This window comes from Odocoileus virginianus, unplaced genomic scaffold (genome assembly GCF_023699985.2).
Source record: "Odocoileus virginianus isolate 20LAN1187 ecotype Illinois unplaced genomic scaffold, Ovbor_1.2 Unplaced_Contig_13, whole genome shotgun sequence".
Classification (NCBI taxonomy): domain Eukaryota; kingdom Metazoa; phylum Chordata; class Mammalia; order Artiodactyla; family Cervidae; genus Odocoileus; species Odocoileus virginianus.
The window spans coordinates 1,873,708-1,881,475 of NW_027224330.1; positions in this window are offsets into that span (position 1 = coordinate 1,873,708).

Here is a 7,768-nt window from a genome sequence, read left to right on the forward strand (position 1 = left end):
GGCTGAAGCTCTCCCAAACCCTGTACCTGTGATTACAAGTCCACAGTCTCCATGGTGACCCCCTCCCAGACACTGTACCTGGGGTCACACATCCATGTCTCCAGGGTAAGGACCTGGGTTTACATATCCAACGTTTCCTATGTGACCCACATCCAGTCCAGTACATAGGGTCACACGTTCACAGTCTCCAGGATGATGCCCCTTTCCTGTCCCTGCACCTGGGCTCACATGTCCACAGTTGGCAGGGTACCCCATATCACCAAACTGTGCACCTGGAGTCACATGTCAATAGTCTTCAGGGTGAACCCTCTCCCTAGACCCTGAACCTGGTGTCACACATCCACAGTCTCCGTGGAGAGCCCTCTCCCCAGATCCTGTCCACAGTCTCCAAGGTGACACCCCTCCCAGGCCTTACACCTGGGATCACATTTCCACAGGCTCCAGGATGAACTCCTCCCAGACCTTTCCCGAGGTCACATGTCCACAGTATCCTAGGTGGCACCCCTCACAGAAAATGTTTCCGGGGTCACATGTCCACAGTTTCCAGAATAACCCCCCTCTCCCACCCTAGACCTGGGGTCACATGTCCATAGGCTCTAGGTTGAGTCCACCTCACCAGACCTTTAATGGTGTCCATTTTCCAGGGTGACCACCCCTCCTGGACCCTGAACCTGGGGTCCCGTCCAGAATCTCAAGTGTGACACCCCCCCAAGATCCTGTATCTGGGGTCACATATCCACCATCTCCAGGGTGACATCTTCCCAGACCATGTTCTGAGGTAACATGTTTACAGTCCCCAGTGTGACCTCTCCCAGGCACCGTACCTGGTGTCACACATCCTCTGTTCTCAGGGTGACCACCCCCTCACAGAGCCTTCACCTGGGGTTTCATCTTCAAAGTCTCCAGGGTAACTAACGTCCCAGACACTGCACCTGGTCTCACATGTCCGCAGTGTCCAGTGCCCACCTCACAAGAACTTGTACCTGGTGTCACTGGTCCACAACGTCTAGGTTACCACACCTCACTAGACCTTTTAAATGTGGTCACACGTCCATAGTCTCCAGGGTGCCCACTACTCCCAGGCCCTGAATCTGGGGTCACAGGTCCACAGTTTCCAGGGTGACACTCCCAGACCCTGTAAATGGGGTCACACATCTACAATCTTCACGGTGACCCCACCAAACCAGACCCTGCAACTGGAGTCACAAGTCCACAATGTCCATGTTGACACCCTCCCAGACCCTCTACCTACAGTCACATGTCTAGAGTCCCCAGAGTGACCTCTCCCAGGCACTGCATCTGGGGTCACAGTACCACAATATGCAGGGTGACCCCCACCAGACCCTGCACTTGGGGTCACATTTCCACAGTACCCTGGGTGACACCTCTCCCCAGACCCTTTACCTGGGGTCACACATGCACAGTCTTCACAGTGACCACCCACAAACCCTGTACCTGGAGTTAAAGATCTGCAGTATGCACAGTGACCTCCTCCCAGACCATATATGTGAGGTCACATGTCCACAGGTTCCAGGGTCAGCCTCTACCCCAGGCACTGCACTTTGAGTCACCTGTCCACTTTCTCGAGGGAGATGCCCCCTGAACCTGCACCTGTGGTCACATTTCTACAGTGTATAGAGTGGCTCTGTCCCCCTTGACCATGTACCTGGAATCATAGGTACAGAATCTCCAGGGAGATGCCCCCGAACCTGCACCTGCGGTCACATTTCCACAGTGTATAGAGTGGCTCAGTCCCCCTTGACTGTGTACCTGGAACCACAGGTACAGAATCTCCAGGGTGACGCCCTGGTGTCACATGTCCACAGTCGTCAATGTAACCTCCTTCACAGACCCTGAATGTGGGGTAACATATCCATTCTCCAAGTGACCCTACCTCCCAGATGAGGTACCTGGGGTCAGATGTCACAGTCTCCAGGATGACCTCACCTCGCAGACCATGTATCTGGGGTCACATTTCCAGTTTCCAGAGTAACCCCCCTCCCAGATCCTACACCTGGGGTCACATGTCCAGTATCCATGGTGAACCCCTCCCAGAACCTACACCTGGGGATACATGTCCAAAATCTCCAGGGTGACCCACCTCCCAGACTCTGCATGTGGGGCCATGTGTCCATAGTCTCCACAGTGAACCTCTCCCAACTCTGTACTTGGGGTTGGATGTCCACTAGCTCCAGGGTGACAGCATCCCAGACCCTGGCTGGAGGCCACATGTCTACAGGCTGAAGGGCAACCCCATCTCCCAGACCCTGCACCTGGGGTCACACTCAAGCAGTTTTCAGGGTGACCCCCTCCTGACCCTGCACTTGGTGTCACATTTCTACAGTCCTCTGGGTGACACCTCTTCATCGTCCTGTACCTGGGGACATATGTGCATAGTCCTCATGGTGATCCTCCTCCCAGATCCTGTACCTAGGGTTACATGACCACTCTCTGCAGGGTGACCCCCTCCCAGACCCTGCACCTTGGTATCATGTTCAGTGTCTACAGGGTGACAAACCTTCCCAGGCACTTTACTTGGGGTCACATGTCCACAGTCTCCTGGATGAGCCCACCTCCAGACAATGTAACTGGGGTCACGTGACCACAGCGTATAGGCTGACACCACCTCCCAGACCCTGCATCTAGGGTCGCACATCCACACACTCCAAGGTGTCTCTTTGCCAGACCATGCACCTGTGGTAACCTGTCAACAATCCCAAGAGTGACCCCACTTCCAATACCCTGCACCAGCAGTCACATGTCCACAGTCTCCATGGTGACCCCCTCCCAGACCATATACATTGGGACACACATTCACACTTTGCAGGGTCAGCCTCTTCTCCAGACACTGCATTTTGTGCCTCATGCCCAAAGTCCCCAGGGTGATCCATATTCCAGAAACTGTACCTGTACTGTAGGCCCTGTGTACACAGTCTCCAGGGAGACCCCATCTCACAGACCCTACATCTGGGGTTTCACAGCCAAAGTCTCCAGGGTGAACCCACCTTGTGGACCCTGCACCTGGGTCACAGTATCCAGAGCGAACCCCTCTCAACCCTGGACCTGGGGTCACATTTCCACAGTGTCCTGGGTGACACCCCTCTGCAGACACTATACATGGCGTCACACATCCACAGTCTCCAGGGTGATTTGACCCCCCAGACCGAGCAACTAGGATCACATGTCCACAATCTAGGGTAACTCCACCTCCCAGACGCTATACTTGGAGTCGCATGTCCACAGTCTCCTTGGTGATCCCTTCCCTGACTAGTCACCTGGGATCACGCCACCACTGTCTCCAAGAAGAGCCCTCTCCCCAAACCCTGCACTTTTATTAAACACCCACAGTCCCAGAGTGACCCCACCTCACAGACACTGTACCTGGGGTCACATGTCCACAGTCTTTCTTGTGAGCACCCTCCCCAGTTTCTGCACAGAGTGTCACACATCCACAGTCTTCAGCGAGAAACCTCTGCCCAGACCCTGTACCTGGGGTCACACGACCACAGTCTCCAGGGTGACCCCACCCAAACCTGCACCTGGGGTCACATGTCCAGTCTCCTTGGTGACAACCTTCCCAGATCTTGTACCTAGGGTCACATTTTGAGTTTCCTTGGTAGCCTATCCTCCCAGACCCTATACCTAGGGTTACTTGTCCATAGTCTCCATGGTAACAAACATCCCAGACCCTGCACCTGGCATGACACGTCAATAGTCACCAGGGTGACCACCATTGCTAGACCCTGTACCTGTGGTCACAAGTCCACAATATCCAGGGTAACCTCACTTTTCAGATCCTACACAGGAAGTCACATGTCCACACCTTACAGGGTGACACCCTCCTAGACTCTGTACCTGAGGTCACATGTCTTCAGCTCCCAGGGTGACCTCTCTCAGGCACTGTATTTGGGGTCACATACCCACAGTCTCTGCTGTGATCATCTTCCCAGACCATTACCTGTGGTCACATGGCCATAGTTTCCAGGGTGACACCCTTTCCAAGACCCTTTACCTGGGTCACATGTCCACTGACTTCAGGGTGAGCCCCCACCCAGACCTTGTACCTGTGGTTAAATGTATTCAGTCTTCAGAGTGACACACTCCCAGACCATGTACTTGGAGGCACAGTTCTACAATATCCAGGTTGATTCACCTGCCCAGATCCTCCACCTGGTGTCACATATCCATAGTGTTCAGCGTGACTTACCTCCCAGACCCAGGGCCTGGGGTCACACTTCCCCAGTGTCTAGAGAGACACCCCTCTGCAAACACTGTACATGTGGTCACATGTACACAGTTTCCAGGGTGACCCCATCCACCAGACTGAACAACTAGGATCACATGTCCACAGTCTCCAGGGTAACTCCACCTCCCAGACCCTATAACTGGAGTTGCACACCCATAGCCTCCATGGTGAACCCCTCCCAGACCATGCATCTGGGATCACTGACCACTCTCCCCAGGGTTCCTCCTCCTGACCGTTCACCTGGGGTCACATCTTCACAGTCTGTGGGGTAACCCCACACCCCAGACCCTGCACCTGGGGTCACATGTCCACAATTAGCAGGGTAACCCCAAGTCCTACACACTATATCTGCATTCACAGGTCCACAGTCTCTATGGTGACCCCCTCCCATACCAAGGCCCTTGGATCACACATCCACAGTCTGCAGGGAGAGCCCCCTCCCCAAACCCTGTACTTTGAATCACTCATCCACAGTCCTCAGTGTGACCCCATCTCTCAGACCCTGTACCTGGTGTCACATGTCCACAGTCTCCAGGGTGATCCTGCCTCCAAGACCCAGTACTTGGGGTCACATGTCCACAGTTTTGAGGGTAACTCCCCCCAAACCTTGCATGTAGGGTCACACGTCCAGTCTCCTCTTAACCACTCCAACATCCTACATCTGGTGTCACATGTCCACAGTCTCCAGGATGACAATTATCTCCAGATCCTGTACTTGGAGTCCACATTCTCCAGTATGAGCCAACTTCCCTGACAAAGTACTGGGGTATCACAACCACAGTCTCCAGGGTCACCAAACTTCCCAACCCTGCACCTGGGTTCTCACATCCACGGTCTCCAGGGTGAAACCCTCCCATGACCTGCACCTGAGGGAACATGTCCACAATCTCCAGGGTGACCCTACCTCCCAGTCATGTACCTGGGGTCATTTGTCCACATTCTCCCGAGTGAGAACCCTCCCCAGAATCTGCACATGAGGTCACATGTCCACAGTCCCCGAGTGACCCCAACTCCCAGACCCTGTACCTGGGATCACATGTCCACAGTCTCAGGGTGACCCCACCTCCGACACCCTACACCTGGGGTCCATAGTCCCCAGGTTTACCCCTCCCAGACCCTGTACCTGGGATCACACGTCCACAGTCTCAGGGTGACCCCACCTCCGACACCCTACACCTGGGGTCCATAGTCCCCAGGTTTACCCCTCCCAGACCCTGTACCTGGGATCACACGTCCACAGTCTCAGGGTGACCCCACCTCTGACACCCTACACCTGGGGTCCATAGCCCCCAGGTTTACCCCTCCCAGACCCTGTACCTGGGATCACATGTCCACAGTCTCAGGGTGACCCCACCTCCGACACTCTACACCTGGGGTCCATAGTCCCAGGTTTACCCATCCCAGTCCCTGTACCTGGGATCACATGTCCACAGTCTCAGGGTGACCCCACCTCCGACACCCTACACCTGGGGTCCATAGTCCCAGGTTTACCCATCCCAGTCCCTGTACCTGGGATCACACGTCCACAGTCTCAGGGTGACCCCACGTCTGAAACCCTACACCTGGGGTCCATAGTCCCCAGGTTTACCCCTCCCAGACCCTGTACCTGGGATCACATGTCCACAGTCTCAGGGTGACCCCACCTCCGACACCCTACACCTGGGGTCCATAGTCCCAGGTTTACCCCTCCCAGTCCCTGTATTTGGGCTTGTACATGCCATAGTCTCCATGGTGACTGTCGAGTCCAGCTCAACAGCACAGGTTCCTGAAAGCACAGCATGGCAAAAGAATGAGAAACATTCAAGAAAGTTACAGAGGGATCAGGGGACCAACACCACCATGAGGTGAAGGTGCCCAAACTGATCTCATGTCTGCTTTATTATACTTTTTGAGACTTGCTTGTACGTGCTTACAGGAGCATAGCAGGCCAGATGGCCTTCAATGATAATCCTGTGCAGTTAATATTTAGCATTTTTGTATCCCTGTTTTTCTGCCTCAAGGACAAAGACCTAGTTAATCTTTATGTGCCTCCCAGGCGACAAAGATAGGAACAGTCTGTTGATGGCTTTCCATCCCCAGGCGTACATCCTGCTTTCAAGATGTTTTTTGTTCCTTCTTGGATTCCTTCAGGAGTGACATGCTGAGTCATGTCCTCTCAGCAAGATTGCTTAACTCTTTTGCCAGGCCTGTAAGTAGTCCTGTCTCCTACAGGTGATCCCCTCCCATGTCCTGCACATTGATTACATGTCCAGAGTCTACAGGGGTACAAACCACCTCAGACACTTTACCTGGGGTCACAGGTCCCAGTCTCCTGGATGAGCCCATGTCCAGGCACTGTACCTTGGGTCACATGACCCTAGTGTGTGAGATGACAGCACCTCCCACACCCTGCACCAGGGTCACATGTCCACAGTCTCCACGGTGACCCCTTCCCAGACCACATGCACTGGGACACACGTCCACATTTCCAGGGTCAGCCTCTTCCCCAGACACTGCACTTTGTGTCTCAGGTGCACAGTCCCCAGGATGACCCCACATCTCAGAACCTGTACTGGGGGACAAGCATGCACAGTCTCCAGAGACATCCCACCTCACGGACCCTGCACTCTGGGGGTGCACATCCAAAGACACCAGGGTGACCTCACCTTAGAAGGACCCTGCACCTGGGTTCTTATGTCCACTATATCCAGGGTGACTTTCTCTTGACCCTGGACCTGGGGACACATTTCCACAGTGTCCTGGGTGACACCCCTCCACAGACACTGTACATGGGGTCACACGTCCACAGTCTCTAAGGTGATCCTGACCCCCAGACCAAACAACTAGGATCACATGTCCCATAGTCTAGGGTAACTCCATCTCCCAGACTGTACCTGGCGTCACACGTCTGCAGTCTCCATGGTGACCCCTTCCCAGACCATTCACCTGGGATTATACAGTCATTTTATCCAGGGAGAGCCCTATTCCCAAACCCTGCACTTTTACTCACATGTCCAGAGTCCCCAGGGTGACCTCACCTCTAAGACCTAGTAATTGGGGTCACACGTCCACAGTTGCCAGGGTGACCCCACCTCCCAGACCCTGCACCTGGAGTCACATGTATAGTCTCCTGGGTTACCCCCTCCCAGACCATATATATATTGTCATAAGTCCACAGTCTCCAGGGTCAGCCTCTTCCCCAGACACTGCACTTTGGGTCACATGTCCACAGTCCCCAAAATGAACCCACCTCCCAGAACCTGTAATGGGGCACATGTGTACTCAGTCTCTAGGGAGACCCCACCTCACAGACCCAGCACCTGGGGTCCCACACCCAAAGTCTCCAGGGTGATGGCACCTCCTTCCACATTACAGGGTTACCCCACCTCCCAGAGCCTAAACCTGGAGTCGCACATCCACAGTCTCCATGGTGACTCCGTCAAGACCTGCACCTGGTCACAACCACGTCTCCAGGTGACCCACCCACCCTGCACCTGGGTCACATTTCAAAAGCTGTAGGGTGACACTTCGTCCCAGATCCTG